Below are 25,851 nucleotides of genomic sequence, written 5' to 3'. Positions count from 1 at the left end.
GTGGAGAAAGGAGTTGAAGGAATTCAAAGTGAAAATTACGACGTTTTGAAAGTACTGTTTTCTAGAGTTCAAATAAAATAAAGAGGATAAAGCCAATGCATAAAATTGAAGATCGGATATAAATTGTAATGACTCGGCTCTTCACTGACTATAAAAGTAATTTATTAGAAGACAGATCAGACTGACCACAGAGGAAGGAAAATTTTTGAGGGATCATGTGGTAGTTGGACACCATGACCTGTACTGCCCCTTCCAACCCAGAGATTCGGTAAATGGATGAAAACCAATAATGAGGAACGTGCTAATGACACCACAGTGCCCTCTGTTTAAAAAAAAATGAATACTTTAAATGTCAATACCTTATTTGTTTTCAATGCCTCTGACTTCTATCATTAAAAATATCCGTGTTACCATTTCTCCTTCATGCTCCTAATGATAGACTGTGACCTTTTTCTGGGAGAAGAAGTCAGAGTCTGTCTGAATTCTTGTTACAAAGAAGCAATGCAAATGAAAGCAGTTCCAATTCCCCAGAAGCTGCTAAATGACACCCTCCAACTCTAACCTGCCTTCTCCAGAGGGTAATTAAATGGAGGAAGGGAAATATATCTGTGATTTATTTTTAGGAGACCAGGTTGGAGAAAATAAAATACATCTGACCTTTAAGGTTTTGGGTTTGTGGAGGAATTGTTAGTGCAGTTGGTTGCGACTTTAGATTTTCAGTGTGTGGTGAGAGATTTCAATCCGTGACAGTGCAGTTCACTCTTGTGGATTCTTAATGGCAAATCAGAGAAATGGAGTGGAAGCCATACTGAATTGCAAAAACAGTTTGCTACACTAAGTGCAGATGTTTTGACTCATTTATGAAGTGTCCTTAAAATTTTTAGTTGTGTGTGCCCATTGGCCAATAGCAGTAGGAAGCTGATCAGGATAGAGGGAGTCATGCCAAACTTGGAAAATGGGCAGAGGAGAGTGATTCTTATGTGAACTAGTTTCTACTATTTTTTTTTTTTTTAAATTGGAGTGTAATATGCTTTACAATGCTGTGTTAGTTTCTGCCGTACATGAAGTGAAGCACCTATAGGTGTACATATATCTGCTCCCTCTTGGACATCCCCAGCTTCCACCCCCCACCCCATCCCATCCCTCTAGGTCATCATGGAACACCGAGCTGAGCTCCCTGTGCTACATCGCAGCTTCCCACCGGCTATCTATTTCACACACGGTAGTGTATGTGTGCGGAGATAGCGCATGCCTTGGTCAGTCTTTCAGAAGACTTTAAAATGTTTAATATAAGAACTTGAACTTTTGGCAACTTCTCTTTTTTAGAGTGTAGATGGGAAAGTGTTTGGTCAAGATGCCAGCTTCACCTCATCAAATATAAAACCTGGATAATGTTTGTCTTAGATGTGTGGGAAGATATGTACATTTGGAAGCAAGTGTCTGTTTTACTAAATTTATTAAATTTTTTTCCTTTAGAAGTTTCCTAGGGGATATGAGGAGGGGACTAAGAAAACAGGTGATTACAATTTAAGGAAACAGCTTAAGGATAGCAGCTTGCAGAACTTTGAAGTGTGGGTGAGTGCTTTGCAAGCTACAGGCTACCCAAATATTGGCTTTGGGAAAGGGAATTGTGCTTTTCTTTCCAACAAATCTAAAAATTTAGTTCAGGATAGATTTAAAAACTGAGCATTCTTCCTTTTGAGTTTAAGAATAACAGAACTCTGCATGTGGGATTCTTTTTGTGGGAAACCTGAGTCAATTAGATAATTATGTGTGGAAGAAAGAAGAATGTTAGGAAGACCTTAGTTTGTTAGTCTTGTGTGTGTGTGTTTTTTTTTTTAATAGATAATGGGAATGAATAAGAATTAAAATTTAACATTTAGTTACAGTCAGCACCAGACTACGCGGTTTAGCAATTTTGCACATTTCTGACTTAAGGTTTAAATCAAGAGGAAAGGGTACATTGTATAAGGTGGTGGCCCTGGTATGCTCTGGTTTAATGTAAAGTGACCCTGATGGGGGAAAATTGAAATCGTCAGATTTGTGATAGATATATGAAAAAATATACAAAATCACCCATGTAAATAGTGAATAGTAGATTGGTACAATCTACTCTGAGTACATCATGAGAAACCCTGGGCTGGAGGAAGCACAAGCTGGAATCAAGATTGCTGGGAGAAACATCAATAACCTTAGATATGCAGATGACACCATGCTTATGGCAGAAAGTGAAGAGGAACTAAAGAGCCTCTTGATGAAAGTGAAATAGGAGAGTGAAAAAGTTGGCTTAAAGCTAAACATTTAGAAAACTAAGACCATGGCATCCAGTCCCATCACTTCATGGCAAATAGATGGGGAAACAGTGGAAACAGTGGCTGACTTTATTTTTCTGGGCTCCAAAATCACTGCAGGTGGTGATTGCAGCCAAGAAATTAAAAGAGGCTTACTCCTTGGAAGGAAAGTTATGACCAACCTAGACAGCATGTTAAAAAGCAGAGACATTACTCTGCCAACAAAGGTCTGTCTAGTCAAGGCTATGGTTTTTCCAGTAGTCACGTATGGATATGAGAGTTGGACTGTAAAAAAGCCGAGCACCGAAGAATTGATGCTTTTGAACTGTGGTGTTGGAGAAGACTCTTGAGAGTCCCTTGGACTGCAAGGAGATCCAACCAGTCCATCCTAAAGGAGATCAGTCCTGGGTGTTCATTGGAAGGTCTGATGCTGAAGCTGAAACTCCAATACTGTGGCCACCTGATGCGAAGAAATGACTCATTGGAAAAGACCCTAATGCTGGGAAAAATTGAGGGCATGAGGAGAAGGGGATGACAGAGGATAAGATGGTTGGATGGCATCACCAACTCAATGGACATGCGTTTGGGTGGACTCCGGGAGTTGGTGACGGACAGGGAGGCCTGGCACGCTGCAATTCACGGGGTCGCAAAGAGCCGGATACGACTGAGCGACTGAACTGATTGACTGACTCTGTGGAAGGGTAAAAATGACAAATTTTCCATTTAGCTAATTGAGAAACTACCTCTATAGCATGAAATGATCTCTTCCTTTTCTTTCTCTCGAAATTTTTTTCATTCTGCATCTGTGTTCCCTTAAGTGTGAATGCCCAAATTAAACTACTTCTGTTGTTACTGCTGCCATTGTTTCTGCTCCAGCTCCTACAAGGAGTTCAGCACTTCCTATGGAAGAAGTGTGAAATAATGAATGCCTTGACATGAATTAAGTTCTCTGGTTCTTGCAGAAATCCTGTGAAGTCAGTTGTTTCATTAACCTCCTTTCATAAGTGAGGAAACTAAGGCTTAGAAGGATTTGAGGCTAGCAGTTCAACTGCTTAGCCTACATCTTAATTGCTGTTCTATAACATTTCAGATATTAACGACCCATTTGCCTGGAGGGTTTTAGAAGTTTAGAATCCCCTCTCTCACTACCATTGCCAAGGGAGACCTTTCATAGGATGCTTCTTGGCTGGTTCATTTTAATACATCATCTGACACCTGAGCTCCAAGCCTGGCTATTGTGAGCAGATTCCAAATTTTCTCTTTAGTGTGATCCACTCAAACATAGTGATAATAGAAAGTTTTTGAGGATTATAATCTTGTCAGAGTTGGTGGGTGTTTGGTCAGGCCACTCAAGATGGGTGTTCTCTTGCTTTCCGTACATCCCCTGCTGGACCAGTGCCTGCCTCACCCATACTCTACTCACAGGACTGACCTTCCTACATACTTGCCCCAGGCTCCAGCTAGTGATTATTCTAACATCTGATGGTGGTTTAGTTGCTAAATCATGTCCGACTTGTGACACCGATTGCAGACCACCAGGCTCCTCTGTCCATTTGATTTCCCAGGCAAGAATACTGGAGTGGGTTGCCATTTCCTTCTCTAGGGGTGTAATTGACAAAGTCGTAAGATGCTTAAAATATACAATGTGATGACTTTGTATTCATGTATGTCATGAAAGGATTTCTACCATGAAGTTAACTAGATGTGCACCAACTTATTTACTGATTTATTTATTAAGAACGTTTAGTTTCTACTCTCAGTCAATTTCAGCTTACAGTGCCATGTTATCAACTATAGTCACCATGTTATATGTTAGATCCGTAGACCTTACTCACCTTACAGCTGAGAGTTTGTACCTTTTTGCTAACCTGTCATCCCTCCCCAGTCCCTTGGAAATCACTTTTCTACTCTCTGTTTCTTGAGTTCAACTTTTTTTTTTTTTAATTTCTCATATAAGTGATACCAGGGCTTCTCAAGTTGCTCAATTGTAAAGAACCCACCTGCCAATGCAGGAGACACAGAAGATGTGGGTTTGATCCCTGGATCGGGAAGGTCCCCTGGAGGAACAAATGGCAACCCACTCCAGTATTCTTGTCTGGGAAAACCCCATGGACAGAGGAGCCTGGTGGGCTACAGTCCACAGGGTCACAAAGTCAGACAGTCCTGTGCATACATGCACACGTGCATAAGTGATACCATGTGGCATTTGTCTTTTCTGGCTTATTTTTACTTAGCACAATGCCCTTTGGGTTCATTCATGTTGTCAAAAATGACAGAACTTCCTTCTTTTTAAAGGCCAAAAAATATTCCATTGTGTACATGCATACCACATCTTCTTTATTCATTCGTCTGTTGATGGACACCTGGGTTGTTTCCATATCTTGGCATTTGTGTGTGATCCTGCAGTGACTCTGGGAGTTCAGATATCTTTTCAAGATAACCGTTTGTTTCCTTTGGGTGTGTATACCCAGAGGTAGGATTGCTGGATTGTGGGGTAGTTCGGTTTGTAATTGCTTGAGGAAGCACAGTAGTGTTTTCCATACATACCAGCTTGCATTCTAGGGAGGTTAGTTTTATAACACAGGTCTGATAGCTGTAGCCTGTGTTGGAGGTAGGTTCCCAGAGGAGGTGACACTGGCTGACTCTTGAGGAAGGATTAGCAGGTTGCCAGGGCAACACCATTGGGGACAGTGCAAGCCCATTCCAGCACAAGATTCACACACATACAGCTCCTGAGGCTTGATGTGTTTGGAGAAATTACAACTGTTTTGTAATCAGTGTGTAAACTCTCAAAGGTGAGATAACATGTCAGAAGATGAGGCTGGATGGTAGATAAAATTGGCTGACTCTGTTTCCTGCGTCTGTATTTGGGGACTTTGAATTTACCTCCCTGGAGTTCTGCCCATCAACCTAAAGTTGTGCTGCTTGGTGACGGAATCCCTTTGCTTTAAGTGTAGGTGGACTTCATGCTTTCTTTCTTCATTTATCTTAGCCTCACAGTCCTTGAGATTTCTTGTACCCTGACCATGTACTTTCAGGAAATTCAGATGCAATAATTTTAAAAAAAGTTTGAAAATATGAAGCAATTTCCAGGTTAGGAATATTAACTTTTTTCAATCGAGGCTCAGTTTCTATAATCTTATGGTAGGTTACAAAATTCCATTGTTTTGATGACCAACAGTAGTCATAAGCCCTGGGTTCAGATGGCTGGCTGTTTACTGCCAATGCTGTACTGATAAGCTCACTGCCTTGGTGGCTGCTAATACTACACCCTTTCAGATGCCAAGCCAGACTGACTTCTGAGAGCAGGATAATAGCTTACTTCACCCCTTGAGCGTGCTCTTGGAATATCATCCTGCCTTTGGAGGGCTGCATCCATCCTGGAGCCTGTCAGATGTCTTGGCATGCTTAGTATTTTAGATTTATGTGAACTGAAAGCATTGAAAGGTTTGGAGGGCAGATCCACATTTCTTAGTTTTGTTTTGTGCATTAAAATCCTATGCCAGTAGCTAAAATTTGTGTTTACCACCTTTATTTAATATGCAGCATTTTTTCACAAGGAATTATTCTGGATAGTCACTTGTATTTATACAGTGTGTAATAGTTTACAAAATGTAATAGTTTACAAAGCATTTTACAAAATGCTTTGCTATGTGTTAGTTTATCTTGACGACAAATCAGTGAGACAGGGCAATAGTTATTTTCTTCTTTTTACAGAAGCTGAAACCAAGGCTTAGAGAAGTTGGGTTGTGACTGTTAGACCAGTGCTCTCTCATTGAAATGTAGTGCAACTCACATATATAATTTTAAATATCCTAGTTGCCACAGCCAATGAAGTAAAAAGAAACAGGTGGAATTAATTTTAATAATATATTTAATTTACCCAATATGTCAAAATGTTATTGGTTCTGCATGTAGTTAATTTAAAAATTATTAATGAGATATTTAACATTCTGCTTTTCTTATTAAGCCTTCAAAGTTCAGTGTGTAATTTACAACTCAGCCCATACACATTTCAGGTACTTACTAGCCATCTGTGGTTAGTAGCTACCATGCCTCTACACTCAGTCGCTCAATCTCTCAGTCATGTCTCTTTGCAACCCCGTGGACTATAGCCTGCCAGGCTCCTCTGTCCATGAAATTTTCCAGACAAGAATACTGGAGTGGGCTACCATTTTCTCTTCCAGGGGATCTTCCTGACCCAGGGATTGAACCAACATCTCTTGCATCTCCTGCGTTGGCAGGCAGATTCTTTACCGCTGTGCCACCTGGAAATCCCGTGGCTACCGTGATGGGTGGTACTGACTCAATACTGTGCTGCGACCTTTTCTGCTGCACATGACCCATTCTTAGTTTGGGTAATGGAGTGGGGTTGTGTTCTCAAGCATTATGATGAATCTAAACAACTTCATAGACACACTCTTTTCTTATTTTCCCTGAGAACAATGCCATATATCTTTGCTACACTTGATTATTCCCACAGATGTGGTCTGTGATCCCTGGAGGAGCCTTCCCTAATAGAGGAACTGAGCGTGAACCCACAAATAATGAACAAGGAGCTCTGACCAACACTCATTCCTTCAGTGGCCAGTTAGTAATGAGTTCAGTTTTAAGTCTTAGAAATGAAAGGGCATAACCAATAATCTCAGTTTTGTCTGAAAATTCTTATACAAATGCTTTTGCATGAGGAAAACTTTCTAAACAAAATTAGGAGTTTAAAGCTAATCTTTCTCTAGTATCTTTCTTTGCTTTGCGCCTATTTTTGGTCTGTGTAGGCCACGATTTCATTCCTATCTATTCTTTAGTGTGGGTGGAATAGGTGGGTGGACATTTTTTATTGACTAAATGAAAGATATGCTTTCATGAGCTTCATCATCTGTTTTCCTGAAATAGCATCTCTACATTTTCCAGGTAGCTAAAAGGAAAAATCTCAGCCTCTCTAGACAGTTGCTATAGGATTTTATTTCTATAGTGGTTCAAAGGTCTAAAAATCTTCCCTCCCTAGTGGCAAAGAGTACGTATACATGTATGTTTGATCCCAGGAGGCTCCAGTCTTTCCCATCAAAAAATAAAACCCAAACTGAAATAAAACAAACCAACAAACCGTGTAAACTTTTGTTGAAAAAACCTTCCAGAAAAAGCATTTGGAACTTCCGAATAATATAAGAACCTGTTATTTTCCAGACTAAGCTATGAACGCTACCATCTCTAAGCATTTACTATCTTATCTACTACTTCTGAGCTGGTCCTTTGTGCTACCGTCAACCATCTATCTGCTGAAACTGACCCATCAAGGCAAGTTTTTAATCTTTCATGAATCTTCTCTAATTCCCATAATTAGAATTAACATTTTCTTCTCCTGCTTCCCATAATACTTTTTCATTCTGTTATAAAAAATAATTCTATTGTCCTCTGAGTTCTATTAGGTTGAACCACATGGGATTGCTGTTTTTTGTAGATTAAAAAATGTTCACTTTCATATGCTTCAATTTATGTAATTAACTTACAGAATTCTGAAGATACACACACTCAGGTACATCTGTGAGGCTGACTCTATCTTGGGTTAACTTCTGAATCTCTCACATCTTGGCCATGGTAACTCTTCAGTAGGGTTTGTGGAACTGGACTGAATGACATAAAAATGGAATGCATGTTGGGGAAACAGAATCATAGAAGCCAACTTTCCTCCCCAGATAACTGGCAGATTGCCTGTGTCTTGCAGGTTTTGAATTTCAAAGACTTTGGGAGACTTCAACCTGGTGCTCTGATATGTTAATTTAAGTAGAGGGTGTCAAGGGAATTTGAAGTAATCAAATTCCAGATTTTAGATAATGCTGATTTTAAGCAGGGAAGCTATTGTATTGCCAAAGAATGAGGTGTGTGTATGTGTGTGTGTGTGTGTGTGTGTGTGTGTGTGTGTGTATGTGTGTGTGTGTGTGTGTGTGTGTGCCCTATTTTGATTTGTTTTTCTTTTCAGTAGATATAATTTGAGGTGAAATATTTCATAAACTGATAGGAAGACAAAGTCTTCTTGGTGTCAAAGCAATTGTTCTGATTGGTTTGGCAGACTAAGCTGACAATGAACAATTTTTTGTTTATTTATGTGCAATAAGGACACAACAGAGAAACCATGTATTATCTTTATGCCCTATTTTTATATTGAGATTTAATAAAATTATGATAAAACCAGGCAGCTTCAAAATCAATAAACTATTCTTTGAATTTGTTAATTTTTCAGTGTAGCCCTGTTCAGTAGATGCAACTGGATGTAACAATGATACTTGTGTTGCCTGTATATGCCAAAAACAATTGCATTAGGAATTCAGAAGGAAGAAGGAAGGAGCATCTTATGGACTTGGTGTATCTGACATGCATTTTTGATATGAAACAACCTAGTCAGTTGGAAATTCAAGGTCTCTGAATTCTCAATTAGACCTTGGACTCAAACTGTGGCTGAACAGAATATAAGTCAAATTGTAGAAGATAAAGTTCAAACTTTGTCTTGGGCTGCTATGCATTACCTCGTGTGGCCATGGAAAAAATATTGCATTAAATATAAAGAATGGGCTCTGGGTAAGTTGTCCAAATTTTCCTTTAGGAATTTCCTCTAGCTGCTGGAAGGCAGATACCTCTTAGATTTCAGATGAGATAAGTCTTGCTCCAGGTCACATCCGTTACTGGAGAAGCCTGCAGCCTGTGAATGTCAAGGCAGGGGTACATGGACCTGGCCTTCTCATTCTCTCTCAGGACCAGGGTCATTCCAGCTTCAGAGTTCCTTGGTGGATCAGCTGAGTTGACTGGCTTTGTTGAGGACAACTCTGCCTTCACCAAATTCTGCTTTTTTCCCTCTCTTCCCTTGAGCCCAATAATTTTCCCTGCAAATTTCTTGTATGTTTATATCTGTCTTAGAGTCTATTTTCAAGGAGCCCAATTTATGACAGTATCAAATTAGGAGAGAGGTAATTTGCAAATTGACTCTGATCTCAGCCATGTGACTTGCTGTAGCCAATAACTCATTAGCAAACATGACCCAAGTGGAGGGTTGATGAGTACTGGTATAGTGGAGCCTGTCCTCTGGGAATTTTCCATCTTGGAAGCAAGGTGCTCTGCTGGAAAGAAGCTTGGGCTGGACAGTTCAATGATGACAGGCTCCTGGAGGGAGGCCAAACTCCCAGTTGATTAAGCCTCCTGAGAGGCTTCATCCATACTACAGAGAGTGGAGGAATTGCTCATGCGAGCTCAGAATTAGGAGAATAACACATTGTTGTTGTAAGCCACTGAATTTGAGGTGGTTTATTACATAATGGGATATTGAATGACATCATCTCTGGGATTCTCCCCAATCTTTTGTTCTCCAGTTAATTGTAAACAGTGGGGGAAAACTTGAATAGAGAAGAAAACATATGGCGACAAGCCACCCTCTGAAATAATTCTTTCACTTCAGGGAAATGCACATTTAAGCTGTGTCTTATTTCATGACCAAGTGACAAGTATATAAATACCTCCCACAAAAGGAACACCTCATCCATCCTTCAGTGCTGACTAATCCCATCTGTCTGGCAGGTTGTGTGGACATCCTGGCTCCAAGTTGAGATGAGAATGAAGATAACAAAATCTCCCTCAAATCTTCACGTTTCTGAATCTGCAACAAATGTTAAATGTAATTTAATCAATGTTGATTGATTCAACGCACTGTTTTCTCATCTATTAAATGAGGTTTCCACAGTGAGTTGGAGGGGAAAAAGGAAAAGTTAAACAGAACATAAATCAATGTGTCCACTTGAGAACAAATTTGACTGGATTTTATATTTGACTTATTTTTTTTGAAATAGCTTTTGTTTGTTCTTCCTTTTCAAGAAATTCTTGCTAATGAAAGGCTGCTTTTTTTTCTTTTTTGTCCTTCTCAGTAGAGTTACATACCCATCAGTAAGAGGGAGACATAGATCTTGTATTTGGTTTACTTTCTGTGTTGGCAAATTAACAGATCAGAGCAACAGCTTTGATTTTATCTTAGTCTTTTTCTTTTCTCTAGCCCCTTTGCAACTGACCAAGAACCTTTTTTACCAACTCATTCCTGGGATTGAGAATGAAGAAGCGTGGGATTCAGTGTGTGTGTGTATAGGGGGTGGGGAACTTGAGGGGGCAGAGCTATTGTTATTCATTGTAAAACTAGCCAAACTTTGTACATTTCCAAAAGAAATATCTGATGGCAGATTCTTTGCCATCATGTACATTTAAAGTCCAGCGGATCTGTGTCTAAGGGGAAAATGCTATTTTATTCTATTTAAATTTTATTTAATTTTATTTTTGGCTGTGCTGGGTCTTCACTGCTGCACCAGCTTTTTTCTAGTTTCGGCCAGCAGGGGCTACTCTCCAGCTGTGGTTGCTTGGGCTTGTCATTGCAGTGGCTTCTATTGTGGAGCACAGCCTCTAGGGCTTCAGTAGTTGCGGCTCCTAGGTTCTAGAGCACAGGTTCCATAGTTGTGGCACACAGGCTTAGCTATCTTGTGGCATGTGGGATCTTCCTGGATCAGGGATCAAACCCATGTCGCTTGCATTGGAAGGCAAATTCTTTACCACCGAGCCACCAGGGAAGCCCCCGGAAAATGCTATTTTAAATTCAGTGCTCATACTAAAAGAATATTAAAAATAGCTTGAAAACAATAAAACAATGAATACTTATTGAATGCTAGTTGTTTTCCAGACTCTTTACTTTTATTAACTAAATAATTTTTCTCACAAAGCTAAGATGTAGATTCAGTTATTTTCCATATTAACAGTTGAGGAATGGAGCTGTGGAGAAATCATGGAGCTGGCCCAAGGTCACTCTGGCAGAATAAAAATGTCCACAGGTTCTTTGACACTCTCTCATTGAGTGGAATCACCTCCCAGTGTACCTGTCTGCCTTGGCTAATAGAATATGCCAGAAGTGATGCTTCGCCAATGTTTGGGCCCAGTCCTGAAGAGTTTGGCAGCTTTCAGTTCTTGTCTCTTGACAAGAAGAGTTTGCTCTTGGAGTTTTGAGATACCTTGAGATCATCATGCTGGGAGGAGGCTGATGGGGGCCAAGTGAGAGGACCCTGTGTAGAAGAACTGATGCTCAGTGAGTCCCAGTTGTTACAGCTTAGCCCCCAGCTTTTCAGGTCACCCAGGCGGGGCCCCAGACATTGCATATACAGATAAGCACTTTCTGCTGTACTGTCAGAATTCCCGACACACAGATTCATGAGTGAAATAATTATTGTTTTAAGCCACAGAGCATTGGGGTGGTTTATTATGCAGCGTAAGTAGAACATTTACACGGCTACTACATTTACAACCCAAGTGGATTTGACCCAAGTGGCCTGGCTCTGGAGTGGTGTGTTTAACAAGTATTCTCTACCATATTTACATTACCCAGACGCTGTGCCTTCTTAGTTCAAATAGCAGCTCTCCCACACCTATCGGGCTTCCTCGCTGGCACTAGTGGTAAAGAATCTGTTTGCCAATGCAGGAGATGTAAGAAACACCATTTTAATCCCTGGGTCAGGAAGATCCCCTGGAGGAGGAAATGGCACCCCACTCTAGTATTCTTGCCTGGAAAATCCCACGGACTGGGTCCATGGGGTCGCACAGAGTTGGATGTGACCGAGCAACGGAGCGCACACACTCCCACACCTGCAACAGCTTGCATGGACTTTTCCTTTACTCTGGTCGGTTTTCCTTCCAAGTCCTATAACCGCCTGATGTGTTATGTGCTGTGTATGTGCTTGTTTACTGTCTATCTCCTTCCCACTCAAACGGACAATGCATAGGATCACACACACATGCTCAGCTTGAGCTGTTCACAGCTGCCCCTATAATAGTGCTGGGCATGAAGCAGACACGCAGTGGTTTTGAATGACAGAAATGTTTCATTTTAAAGCTCCTGAAATGGGAAAGGCTTTTGCTCCAGTCACTTGAGACCTTCTGTGTAGCTATCTTGGTTCACTCTTCAGGGAGAAGAAGAAAAGTCGAGGGTCCTGTGAATAAAATGGATGACATACTAACCTCATAAGACAATTACCCAAGTTTAACCAGAACAGAAAAAGCCAGAATGGCAGATGATAAAAAAGCAATTGTGACAAGCTGCATGTTATTGAACAATATTTTTCCTGGCTGCAAATGTGATAGTGAGATCTGCAGGTAGGCAGAGATGCACCATCTCACAGAGGCAAGCTATTCCCCGGGGGTGGCTTCTTTGTGATCCAACTTAGAAGAATGTGAGTAATGACTGGATGGCCTCCAAGAGTTACATTGGTTGAAATAACTAAATAGGTAAAAATAAATCAAGCAAAAAAACATTGTTTTGTTGGTTACAGAAGACAGGTATATAGATCTTTCTGGGCTTCCCAGGTGGCTCAGTGGTAAAGAATCCTCCTGCCAAGGCAGGAGATGAAGGTTTGATCCCTGGGTCAGCAAGATCCTCTGCAGGAGGAAATGGTGACCTGATCCAGTATTCTTACCTGGAAAAATTCCATGGACAGAGAAGCCTGGCGGGCTATAGTCTATGAGGTCACAAAACACAGGGCATGACTTAGTGACTAAACAACAACAACAAAAAAATCTAGACCTTTCTAGGAACCCTAGAGCGATGACTGACCCCTTCAGATTCTGGTAAAGTGTTAAGGAAAATAAATCTATATGGTAGTTAATACAGATAAAATAAATGAATCTAATATAAATAAAATAAATCTAATAGGATAGATCGCTATAGTACATGGTGAGTTGGAAGCATGATATAAAATGAGGTCCTCCCGTTACAGCATGACACCCAAAGAGACTTAGAGGAAATGAACTGTTCAACAGGGAGATGGTGATGAGTTGGGAAATGCCTCCAAACAGAGCCTCTGTCAGCCGAGTGTTTGATGTCTGCTTTGTGTAACACTAGTCATTCTGACTTCCAGAAGAGAGACTTCAGCCTGCATGATGTAACGGATTTAAACACTGTAAGGAATGGTACCAGACTAAAGAGTGATGTCACCGAGCAGTGGTCAGCCTTTAAATCAATTGAGGGGGCGGAAGTTAGATCCAAACTAAATCTACGGAGGGGGGTAGGTGTGCTGTGGGAGTAACCTGGGGACTGCTCTCCAGATGGTGGGGCTGAATATTAAGCTCCCTCCGGAAACAGAAACAATTCTCCATGGGCTCATAACTCACGTTTCATGATGTGAGTTTTAGAATTGTTTTCCAAAATTGGCACATAAAACTCAGGCTGTACATGAGCCTAAAATAAAGAGAAGAATCACTTCCTCTAAACACAAATAGTTCATTGTTTCTGAGGGAAGGGAGGGTAAGTGCTATTCATGTGGGGAACCAATGTCAAAAGGTTATGGTTGGTTTTACTTAATGAATTAAGTTAGTGTTTCAAAAAATTACACAAGTTATGTCAGTTATGAAGTGTAGTTCATAAGCACCATGTGTGTGACTGCTTCTGCAGTCTGGGTAGGCATTCTCTGTGTGTGTGTTCAGTCGTGTCTGACTCCTTGCGACCCCGTGGACTGTAGTCCACCAGGCTCCTCTGTCCATGGTATTTTTCAGGCAAGAATACTGGAGTAGTGTGCCATTTCCTTCTCCAGGGGATCTTCCAGACTCAGGGATCAAACCCACATCACTTGCGCCTCCTGCATTGGCAGATGGATTCTTTATCACTGTGCTGCTGGTAAAATGTAAATGTCAGTGAATTGGGCCAAGTTTTGGGAATTGATTTACCACATGGCCACTTTAGACATATTTGTTTATTTACAGCCATTAGAGTGTCTTAAGGCCTTGATCTTCCTCCATTCATTTCAGCTTTTTTTCTTTAACCTCCAAGAGAGAGTGCAAATACTTCAAAAATGAAGGTAGGAAAATACCGACATAATTGTCGTGCATATATTTCCATAAATCTTTTAGTGTATTAGTGACTTGTGCTGCATTCTATTATACCAGGAGAAAACTGGCATGTAATTGAAATCATTTCACCATCTTGTGTTTTATATTCCTTACAAATTAGTAGTTTGCTACTGTCCAAAAGACCCTGATGCTGGGAAAGATTGAAGGCAGGAGAAGGGGGTGACAGAGGATGAGATGGTTAGACAGCATCACCGACTCAATGGACATGAATTTGAGCAAACTCTGGGAAATGGTGAAGGACAGGGAAGCCTGGCATGCTGTAGTCTATGGGGTAGCAAAAAGTCAGACACAACTGAAGGACTGAACAACTACTGTCCAAAAGGGAAACAAAATGTCTATTGAAAAAAGAAATTTAATGCATCTGTATTACTATTATTAGCAGTTACAGCTCAATTCATTGCAGATGCTATTCATTAGTCTATTAAATTCTATAGCTTTTTTGACTGAGTGATAATGATAGTCAACATTGTATGCTTCTAGGTGTTAGGCATCTTTCATTGCTTTACTTGTATTCATTCATTTTCTGTATCAGCTTACTTGCATTTCACAGATGAGAAAATAGAGGCACAGAGCTCTTGGGTAACTTGCCTGAGAGTGGCAGAGCTGGGATTGGAATAGAGGCAGTCTTACACCATAGTAACCACTAGGTTACACTGCTTCTCGGTCACTGCCTGGAAGGTGGCAATTTTGCATTTTGTCTCATAGTCTTTTCAGCTGAATTAGTGTAGCAATAATGAAGTAGTATCGGTTCATCTATTAAAAAGTGAAAATGTTTTCCTTCTGTTATGCTCTTGATGCAAGAAAACCAGAATGAAAATTTTGTGGTGGGTTTGGAAGGTGACTGTAAGAAATAATTTATGTTGGTTAATATGAAATCAGAGCTCTGTGTGTGTGCTGGGGGGCGGTGGTGGTGGGGAGGATGGTAGCCTGTCAGAAAGGAAGTGATTCAAAGTGATATTCTAGAGCATTGCAGTACAATTCATGGGTGCTCCTGGTGCTGTAATTAGTGTTATGGAAAAGTAAATAGGTCTGTTTTAGAGACCATGTTGTTTTATCAAGTTGTAAGGAATATGGATAAAATAAAATGTGGCTATGATTTCAAAGATGGAGAGGTTGAGGAGTAGAATCTGCCTCAGGGTGTTCAGAGAAATCAGTGGCTGAGTCAATTGGAGAAACAAAAACTTAGAATTACATGCTATTAGTACTGGGGAGATGAGGATATTACAGTACCTAATCATCTTATTTCATAAATGAGGGAAGGAGGCCAGGTGGTTTCATAAGCTTTTTTCCTTTTGTATGTATGTACCTCAGTATTTGTGTAACTATATATATCTTACCTTGTTCCCTGAAACCCACAAACACAAGTACAGTACCTCAGGGCTTCTATGATGATTTAGTTACTAAGTCATGTCCGACTGTTGCGACCCCATGGACTGTAGTCTGCTGGGCTCCTCTGTCCATGGAATTCTGCAGGCAAGAATACTGGAGTGGGTTGCTGTTTCCTTCTCCAGGGGATCTTCCTGACCCAGGAATCGAACCCAGGTCTCCTGCATTGCAGGCAGATTCTTTACTGACTGAGCTACAAGAGAAGCCTCAGAGCTTCTAACAGTGAGGAAATTATGGTGAAGAGAAAATAAAAGATGGAATGATTGGCTGTGACGAAAGGAGGAAGTTAGAATGCACAGTGCCTGTTGTTTAGTTCCCAAACGCTGTTAGAGGACCTCAGACAAGGCTCTCAGATTCCTAGCAGCCCACACTAAGAAGGAAACATGAGCTGTTGTGCCCGTGAGACATAATAACAATTTCTAAAAACATGTACAATTATTTGCGGTCCTGAACTCTGAGAAAATTTATTCTAAAGGACCTCATAGCAAAGGATCTGTTAGTAAAATAAACAGTTTCTTCCACAAGAAATAGGACAGGCTTCGTAGGACTGTTTCTTTACCATCACTGTGTGCAGGCTGCTGGCAGCACACATCAGCACGGCTTAGCAGGAGAATTATATGAGCTCCTGAAGCAATGTGGGCCAGGTGTGGGGGTGTTCCGTGGTCCTCTTAACCTAGGGATGGATCAGCTTTTATAGGTGTGAATAGAAAACATGGAATGCAGGCAAAGTTAGCCAGGCTTCCCAGATGGCGCCGTGGTAAAGAATCTGCCTGCCAATGTAGGAGATGTGGATTTAATCTTTGAGTTGAGAAGATCCCCTGGAGAAGGAAATGACAGCCCCCTCCAGTATTCTCGCCTGGAGAGTTCCATAGATAGATGAGCCTGATGGGCTCCAGTCTCTGCAAAGACTCAGACACAACTGAGCACACACGTACAATTCAGGCAATTCTGGAAAATTCATTTCTCTCTCAATCAGGCTATTAACTGAAAATGTTGAGTATCTGTGTTTGACAGTATCCTCTCAAATCAGTGTTTGGAGATACAGGTGGTCCGTGCTCTGGTTAAATGCAGACCCGCACACCCTTAAGCACTGGAGTTTTCTGAACAAGGGACAGCTCTCTTGTATTCTCCTTTGCCCGTCTTTCCCCCAGTCTAATGATTATACTTTGTCTTTTCGGTAGTGTGTTTTTCCTTGCAGAATTATGTAGGAGGCCATTCCATCTCCACAGAGTGATGGTCTGAACAAGTACTGAGGAGTAAGCCAAGATTATCCCTAAAAATAATTTCTAGTTTATTCCAGCACATGAACAGATGGGTGACCAAGGCCCCTAAAGCATGGCCACTAGAATTTTAGTTTGGAACAATTTCAAAGTGGGTGTTGACAAATGTTCACCATGGTCATAAAAATAAACCTCAGGCAGGGACCCGCAGAACATCTTAACTCTAAGCAATGTGATTTCCTACAGAATCCCCCAAGATAAAGTGATTACAAGATAGTTCCCTGATGCCTGAATGAGGAGTGACAAAATATAACCACATGTAGATCCATAAGGGTTCCCCAGGTGGCTCAGTGATAAAAGAATCCACTTGCCAATGCAGGAGATGTGGGTTCAATCCCCAGGGCGAGAAGATCCCCTGGAGAGGAAATGGCAACCTACTCCAGTGTTTTTGCCTGGAGAATCGCATGGACAGAGGAGCCTGGTGGGCTATAGTCCATGGGGTCTCAAAGAGTTGGATGCAGTGTAGCAACTGACCATACATAGATCCCTGGGAATGTACCTATGATAACTGTAAGTCCTGGTGGCCTGAAGAGTCCTAGATGCTTAAATGCCTGTTGTCCTGGCATGATTGTTCATAGCACTTCCTTTATTGTCATAAGTGTTCAGTTTCTCTGATACCTTTTGGAAACATTCCTAATTGTAGAAAATGTTTACTGAAAATGTTATGCTAATGTCAAGTATTTTTCCCAGAAATTTTGCTTTCTTGCTTTTTACTGGTTCTGCCTCCTGCATTTGTTTGAAATGAAGAAACAAATATGAACATTAAAAACATCTTAAAGAATGATCCAAATTTTAATTTTAACATGGTGTTGAACATTTTAATGTGTGTGTGTTGCTCCAGTTTTAAACATGTAAGGCATTTCAGTATTGTGCAGATCCACAGCCATTATAAAAGTCCTGGAATTGCCCAATTGTCTCTGAAGATGAAATTAAACCCCCCCCCCCAAAAAAAAAACCCAATAAAAATTACTTCCATGGGAAGGCTTATATTGATAGCTGTATTTTAATCCTCTAAATTTTAAGTAAAAGTATAACTTCTGGCATATGCACAACAGTGTCCTGGCTTGAATGATAAATTATATCATCACACTACTCTTACCTAATTCTTTGGAGTCAATGTCAAGAACTTGATACAAGCTGTGATCATATGCTATTTTTATGATGACCATTGGTAAAAAGTAATGTGCTATGCGTGCATGCTTAATCACTTCAGTTGTGTCCAACTCTTTGTGACCCCATGGATTGCAGCTTACCAGGTTCTTCTGTCCGTGAGATTCTCCTGGCAAGAATACTGGAGTGAGTTGCCATTTCTTCCTCCAGGGGATCTTCCCGAGCCAGTGATTGAACCCGAATTTCCTGCATCTCCTGCATTGCTGGAGGAATCTTTACCGCTAAGCCACTGGGGAAGCCAGTAATGTGCAGTGCCTTATATCAAATACTAATCTGAGAAATTGAGGTTCCCAATTTATTAATGAGACTTGCCATACATTTGAAATAACCATTACGTGCCTTAATCTGTAGACAGAGGAGGTGGTTCTTTAAAACAGTAAATGAATTATGTCCTCAGTACTGCTCAGTACTGCTATATTGCATAAATACGTGGGGAAAAATTTGAGCCTGTAGCTTGGAGTGTTCCTTGAACAATTATGAAGGGGAGAAATCTTCTTCAAGGAGCTTTGTATAGACTGAATTTTTAAGAAATAATCTGTTATACAGTGTGAGAAAGTAGTGTCCTGATACAATCATGGAGTTGGCTGGGATTCATAAAATTTGGAGCAATTGATCTTGGTTTGTCCAGCTGGGACAAGTAAGCAACTTGAGGATCAGCCTGAATCTGACTTTCCATGACCTCTTTCACCAAATTCACACTCAGGTAACTTGTTTAAGCCCTATTGTTATATCTAGGGGCCAGAGTCTGGCCCTTCCACAAGGATTTATTTATCCAAGTTCTTTCAAGGCACAGGGCTTTAAAATTACAGATGCAGGTCCTGCCTTCAAGCATTGTGGCTGCTTCCTTGTCCAGATGCTTCAATAAGTGTAATTGTGGATGGAATGAAATGTGAAGCCATGCACTTGAGTTGAATTCTTCCCACTCTGGAGAAACAACTTGTGATCACATTTTCAAAGATCTTCTGAACTTCTCTAACCTTGGGTAGAATTGATCATCCCTCCTTTGTGAACTTGCTGACTCTTCTCTGTGTATCTATTATCTATATCTCCCATTCAAGTATTTGTTTATCTATCCATCGCCCATCAATTTTGAATTCTGCAGTAGCAAGGGCATTGCCTTTTTTAACCTGTGCACAGGGTCTGTCTTGAATACAGGGAAAATGTGTTTTGTCCACTTATCCAACAATTTTTTAGGGCTTCCCTGGTGACTCAGGTGGTAAAGAATCCATCTGCAGGGCAGGAGACCTGGGTTCAATCCCTGGCTTGGGAAGATCCCCTGGAGAAGGGAGTGACAACCCACTCCACTTTCTTGCTTGGAAAATCCCCTGGACAGAGGAGCCTGGTGGGCTATAGTGCATAGGGTTGCAAAGAGTTGGACATGACTGAGTGACTAAGCAAGTGCACAATGATTTTTAACCTGCAAACTTTCAAAAAGAAAAGTCAAGAAATGATAGGACAGACATCGACTACTCATATTTACTAAATATTAATTTTTCATGTTTGCTTCTGGTAGTTTTGCAACTTACTTTATTAGTTTAATACTCTTTTTTTCAGTATTTATCTGTATTGACACATGTAGATGGAGTTCATTCATAGTGATTGCTATATTCTATTATGTCCATCCACCATAGCTCATTCAGTCCTTTACTGATAGACATATTAGGCTTGTTTTAGAACTTTCCCAATTATGAACCATGCAGCAGTCAACATCTTGGTACAAATCTTGCTGAGTACATATGCAAGTTTTTCTAGGATATATTAATATAAAAGGGAGTTGCTGGATTTTTACGATTAATCATATTATTATTTCTCCAATAGGGTGTACAATTTTACACCACCATAAGCTGTGTGTAGCCATTCCTATTTTTCCACCTCATCTATTCTTGGTGTTGTAAGGCTAAAGTTTTGTCAGTGTGACAGGTGTGAAACAGCTCATTGATAGCCAGTGAGATTGAAAATCTTCTCACTTTCTTATTATACATTCATGCTTCCTTCTCTGTGAATTGCCTATTAGTGACCTTTGTCCATTTTTCTATTGAGTGCTATGTGTGTATCTACTTATATATTCCTGATCCAAATCTATTGTCAGTTACATGAGTTGGAAACACATTTCCCAGTCTGCAGTTTGTATTTTAGCTTTAATAGCTATTTTGTCAGATAGATTTTAATGTAGCTAAATTTCTCAGTGTTTTTCTTTATTTTGTGGGACTTTTCTGATTTAAGATGTGCTTTGCCACTTCAGACATAGAGACTCTTTGGATTGTCTTCCATAATTTTTTGTTTTGCTTTTCATACTTGTGCCTTTAATCTAGAACTAATTGTCAGCATGGAATGAAGTAAGGATCTAGTTTAATTTTTTCCCATACGGATAGCATTTTTTTTTCCTTCACAATGCCATTCTCCTTTCACTGATTTGAAAGCCACATGTCATACATCAAGCTTCAATTTCATATAGTTCGGATTTTCAGCTCTTGACTCAGTGCTATTGGCTTATTTATAGATCTATCAGCAGAGCCTCTTTGTGTTTCAGTAAGTTTAACTTTTTACTGTGAAATGGTATTTGGTAAGGCAAGTTTCTTTATCTTCTTTATTAATAAAATTATATTGACTATTCTTGGCATTTTATCTTTAATATGAATTTCAAGATTATCTTTTCAAAATTGATAAAAAGCACTGCCATGGCCTAGCTAGGGATTACACTAATTTTATTATTTAATTCTGGTGGAATTATTATATAGAATCTCCATACCTTTTATGACCTTGGTATATTTATCCACTTATTTATTCATTTAGTTTTTTTTTCCTTTAATAAAATTTTATAATATTTTTGCATTCCATAAAGGTCTGGAGTATTTTTTGTAGAATTTATTTGTAATTGTCTTACAATATTTGTAAATAGTGAGTGGGAATTTTTAAAATTATATTTTTAGATTACATATCTCTAATATACAACAATTCTGTTTATTTTGATATACTGACTTTTTAAATTGAGATGGAATTTATATGACATAAGATCAACCATTTTATTTTTTTTTTTTTATTTTTATTTTTTTTTATTTTTTTTTTTTTAATTTTTATTATTATTTTTTTTTCCAGTGGGTTTTGTCATACATTGCTATGAATCAGCCATGGATTTACATGTATTCCCAATCCCGATCCCCCCTCCCACCTCCCTCTCCACCCGATTCCTCTGGGTCTTCCCAGTGCACCAGGCCGGAGCACTTGTCTCGTGCATCCCACCTGGGCTGGTGATCTGTTTCACCATAGTTAGTATACATGCTGTTCTTTTCAAATATCCCACCCTCACATTCTCCCAGAGAGTTCAAAAGTCTGTTCTGTATTTCTGTGTCTCTTTTTCTGTTCTGCATATAGGGTTATCGTTATCACCTTTCTAAATTCCATATACATGTGTCAGTATGCTATAATGTTCTTTATCTTTCTGGCTTACTTCACTCTGTATAATGGGCTCCAGCTTCATCCATCTCATTAGGACTGGTTCAAATGAATTCTTTTTAACGGCTGAGTAATATTCCATGGTGTATATGTACCACAGCTTCCTTATCCATTCATCTGCTGATGGGCATCTAGGTTGCTTCCATGTCCTGGCTATTATAAAGAGTGCTGCGATGAACATTGGGGTGCACGTGTCTCTTTCAGATCTGGTTTCCTCAGTGTGTATGCCCAGAAGTGGGATTGCTGGGTCATATGGCAGTTCTATGTCCAGTTTTTTAAGAAATCTCCACAGTGTTTTCCATAGCGGCTGTACTAGTTTGCATTCCCACCAACAGTGTAAGAGGGTTCCCTTTTCTCCACACCCTCTCCAGCATTTATTGCTTGTAGACTTTAAAAATATGGAACGCTTCACGAATTTGCGTGTCATCCTTGCGCAGGGGCCATGCTAATCTTCTCTGTATCGTTCCAATTTTAGTATATGTGCTGCCGAAGCGAGCACAAGATCAACCATTTTAAAGTGTGCTTTCACAACGTTGTGCAATCATCACCTTTATTAAGTTCTAAAACATCTTCATCACCCCAAAAGAAAACCCCCTACCCATTAAGAAATCACCATCCATTTTCCCACCACTCCATGCCCTGGCAATCACCTGCCTGTTTTCTGTCTCTGTGGGTTTGCCTATTCTGGAAATTTCATATAAACAGTCATATAATATGCCACTTTGTGTTTTGCTGCTTTCATTTAGCATATTTTTAGGTTCGTCCATGTTGTAGCATGTATTAGCACTGTATTTCTTTTTAAGGCTGGATAATGTTTCTTTTTTATGTATGCCACATTTTTCTTGTCCACTTATCTCCTGAGGGACATTTGGCATGTTTGTCCCTTTTGGGTATCATGAATAGTGATGCTATGAACATTTGTGTACAGGTATTTTTTTGAGATCTGTTTTCAGTACTTTTAAGTACGTACCAAGGAGTGGAGTGCCGGATCATACGGTAATTCCATGTTTGACTTTTTGAGAAACTACCACGCTACAGTGACTACACTATTGTACATTTCCAACAACAATGTGTGCAGCTTCCAATGTTTTTTTTACATTCTCAAGAACACTTATTAGTTTCCATTAAAAAAAAATCTACTCCATCTAGTGGATGTAAAATGATATATCTCATTGTGGTTTTGATTTGCATTTCCCTACTGGCTAATGATGTTAAGCATATTTTCATGTACTTGGCCATATGTATGCCTTTGGAGAAATGTTTGTTCAAGTTCTGTGCCCAGTTTTCATTTGGGTTGTTTGTCTTGATATATTCTGGATACCAGACCCTAATCAGATATATGATTTGAAAATATTTTCTCCCATTCTATAGTTTTCTTTTCACTTTGCTAGCAGTGTCCTTTGATGCACAAAACTTTTAAATTTTGATGAAGTACAGTTTACTGAATTTTTAGATTGTTTCTTGTACTTTTGATGTCATATCTAAGAATCTATTGTCAAATCCAAGGTCATAAAGATTTACCCTATATTTTTTTCTAAGAGGTTTGTAGTTTTAGCTCCTCTATGTAGGTCTTTCTTTAGGCATAGGTTTATTAAATGTTTTCTACAGATAGCTTGAAGTGCTTTATCAATCTGATTCTTTTTAAGTAATATGTGTTCTTCCACTCTATTTAGTTTTAATTAAGATTTTTTTTTCTGAAATCTATACACTTTTTTCATATCATGCTTCTTTAATCATAGTTTTGACTTTATAATGTTTTTATTTTAAACGTAATTATTTTAGATTATTTCCCAGATTAGCATATGATGTCAAATCCTTGATTGTACTAATCCTGTTGTTTGTTGTATCTGCTAAATCTCTCTCATAGTAAATCACTTTCTTGAGTAGTTTATGCACTGTGAATTTTCCAACTGAATATAAATTAGCCAAGGGCTTGTACATTTTTCACTGACAGAGGACTTCACTTTGAGAGACGGCTTGAGTTTATGCACTTGCTGTGTGACCTCAGATAATTCATTTAAACTTTTTAATTGCTGAATTTTAAAAAATCTCCAAATTGAAGTTAATAACACCTGCAAATGGGTATTCCCGGGAGGATGAAGTGAGATAATTCCAGGAAAATGCTTGCTGAGTTGCACAGTTCTATACAAAATAAGTATATTGTGTTCAGGACAAGCCATATTAGTAAGATGATTATTTTTCAGTAATGCTAATGCATTTCAGTGACTATTGACTAAACTGGAAAACTTTTGAGGATGGGTTATGTTTTATTTATGTTTGTATCCCCTATATAGCACAGAGCTTGGGACACAGAAGAAGCTCAATCATGATTGCTAAATAAATTGCCATAGAGATTTTTACCTTAATCTCCTTTATGACTAGTACCACAGATTTCTGTGAAAACAAGGTGGTAAGCTTAAGAACAAAGCTTTTCTTTGTGTGAAAATAACTGATCTCTGAGTATTAAAGTTCTGCATTTTCCCTCATTAGCACCAGAATCTAACCTCTTCAATTAATGGGATCAGACACAAATTTATATGTGTGTGAAGCTACATCGTTCTTTTTTGTGCAGTGAGTCTCCTAATTTAAGAGCCAAATAACCAATAGAGAAAAATATCAGTTTTATTTTATCAGAGGGGTTGGCAGTCAACATGTTTCACTTTTTCCATGGCCTAAATTGTTCTTCTGTAGTAAATTTGGTCATTGGGTAGCGAATTACTAACCTTTTTAGGCTACAGGATGGAGTAAATGCACAAAAAGTACATCTAAAAATTCAAAAGGCTGCTGATTCTTTGCAATGCATGTCAAGGTTGTACATTGTCACCTGGTTTATTTAACTTCTATGTAGAGTACATCATGCGTATTGTGGACTGGATGACTCACAAGCTGGAATTAAGATTGCCGGGAAAAATGTCCACAACCTCAGATATGAAGATGATACCGCCCTAATGGCAGAAATTGAAGGGGAACTAAAGAGCCTGTTGATGAAGGTGAAAGAGGAGAGTGAAAAAGCTGGCTTAAAACTCAACATTTAAAACACTAAGATCATGGCATCCAGTTCCATCACTTCATGGCAAATAGATAGGAAAAAAATGGAAACAGTGAAAGACTTTGTTTTCTTGGGCTCCAAAATCACTGTGGATGTTGACTGCAGCCATGAAATTAAAGACTTGCTCCTTGGGAGAAAAGCTGTGACAAACATAGTGTGTACTTCAGTCATGCCCAGCTCTTTGTTACCCTATGGACTGTAGCCCACCAGACAAACCTAGACAGCCTTTAAAGACATCACTTTGCCAACAAAGGTGTGTATAGGTAAAGCTACGGCTTTTCTAGTAGTCATGTATGGATATGAGAGTTGGACCATAAAGAAGGCTGAGTGCCAGAGAATTGATGCTTTTGAATTGTGGTGCTGGAGAAGACTCTTGGGAGTCTTTTGAACAGCAGGGAGATCAAACCAGTCAATCCTAAAGGAAATCAACGCTGAATATTCATTGAAAGGACTGATGCTGAAGCTGAAGCTGAAGCTCTAGTTCTTTGGCTACCTGGTGAGAAGAGCCAACTCATTGGAAAAGACCCTGATGCTGGGGAAGATTGAGGGCAGGAGGAGAAGGGGATGACAGAGGATGAGATGGCTGGATGGCATCATCGACTCAATGGACATGAGTCTGAGTGAACTCTGGGAGATGGTGATGGACAGGAAAGGCTGGTGTCCTTCAGTCCACGGGGTCGCAAAGAGTCAGACATGACTGAGTGACCAAACAACAGCAATGGATATTGAGAGGACATTGTTGGCTTTTGAGCCAGGGAAGTAGATGTCGTCTATAATTGCTTCACCATTGTGTGAAGAATGTGTTGGATTTGAGTAGCAAGCTAGAGAAGGAGAGATTGGCAGGGAGAATTAAGAAGTGGGTACCAGAAAAGGAAGAAGAAAATGCAGATTAAAGAATTCAACCTCTGAACAAGGGAAGGGATGATGCCTGCTGCTGAAATGGTGGAGGAAAGGACAAGAAGGTGAGAGAGTCTGAAAGGGTGCCTGCCATCCATCCTGAATGAGGAGAGAAAGGAAGGCTAGAGGGGCTGCTGAGAGAAAGTGAAGGAGTCCACGTGGCTAGGGAGTGCTGAACGAGAGAAAGGGGAAAGGGAGGGGACGGTCAGACTTCATTTCAGATGTGGTGTGGCTCTGGTGAGTTCCTGTTGTGATTTTGAATGGTTATGGGATACTGAGGTAAAGCAAAAGAAAATGTAACTGGAAATAGAGGTCAAAGAATTGACCTCAGAGTGTTGGGGATGTCATCCAGCATGTTAGTTGCTTAGTCATGTCCACTCTTGGTGACCACATGGACTGTAACTTGCCGGAC

At 39.8% G+C, this 25,851-nt stretch overlaps 1 non-coding gene across 1 annotated transcript; it reads right to left on the bottom strand.

Annotated features, from left to right (window-relative positions):
- Positions 1-21,885: 21,885 nt before the first annotated feature.
- On the bottom strand, positions 21,886-21,992 carry LOC133047892 (U6 spliceosomal RNA). The gene has a single exon (XR_009690894.1). It is a non-coding gene; the product is annotated as a U6 spliceosomal RNA (small nuclear RNA).
- Positions 21,993-25,851: the final 3,859 nt, after the last annotated feature.

This window comes from Dama dama, chromosome 27, assembly GCF_033118175.1.
Source record: "Dama dama isolate Ldn47 chromosome 27, ASM3311817v1, whole genome shotgun sequence".
Lineage (NCBI taxonomy): Eukaryota > Metazoa > Chordata > Mammalia > Artiodactyla > Cervidae > Dama > Dama dama.
Note: the sequence above shows the minus strand (reverse complement) of the source record. Positions and strands in the feature narration are given on the sequence as shown.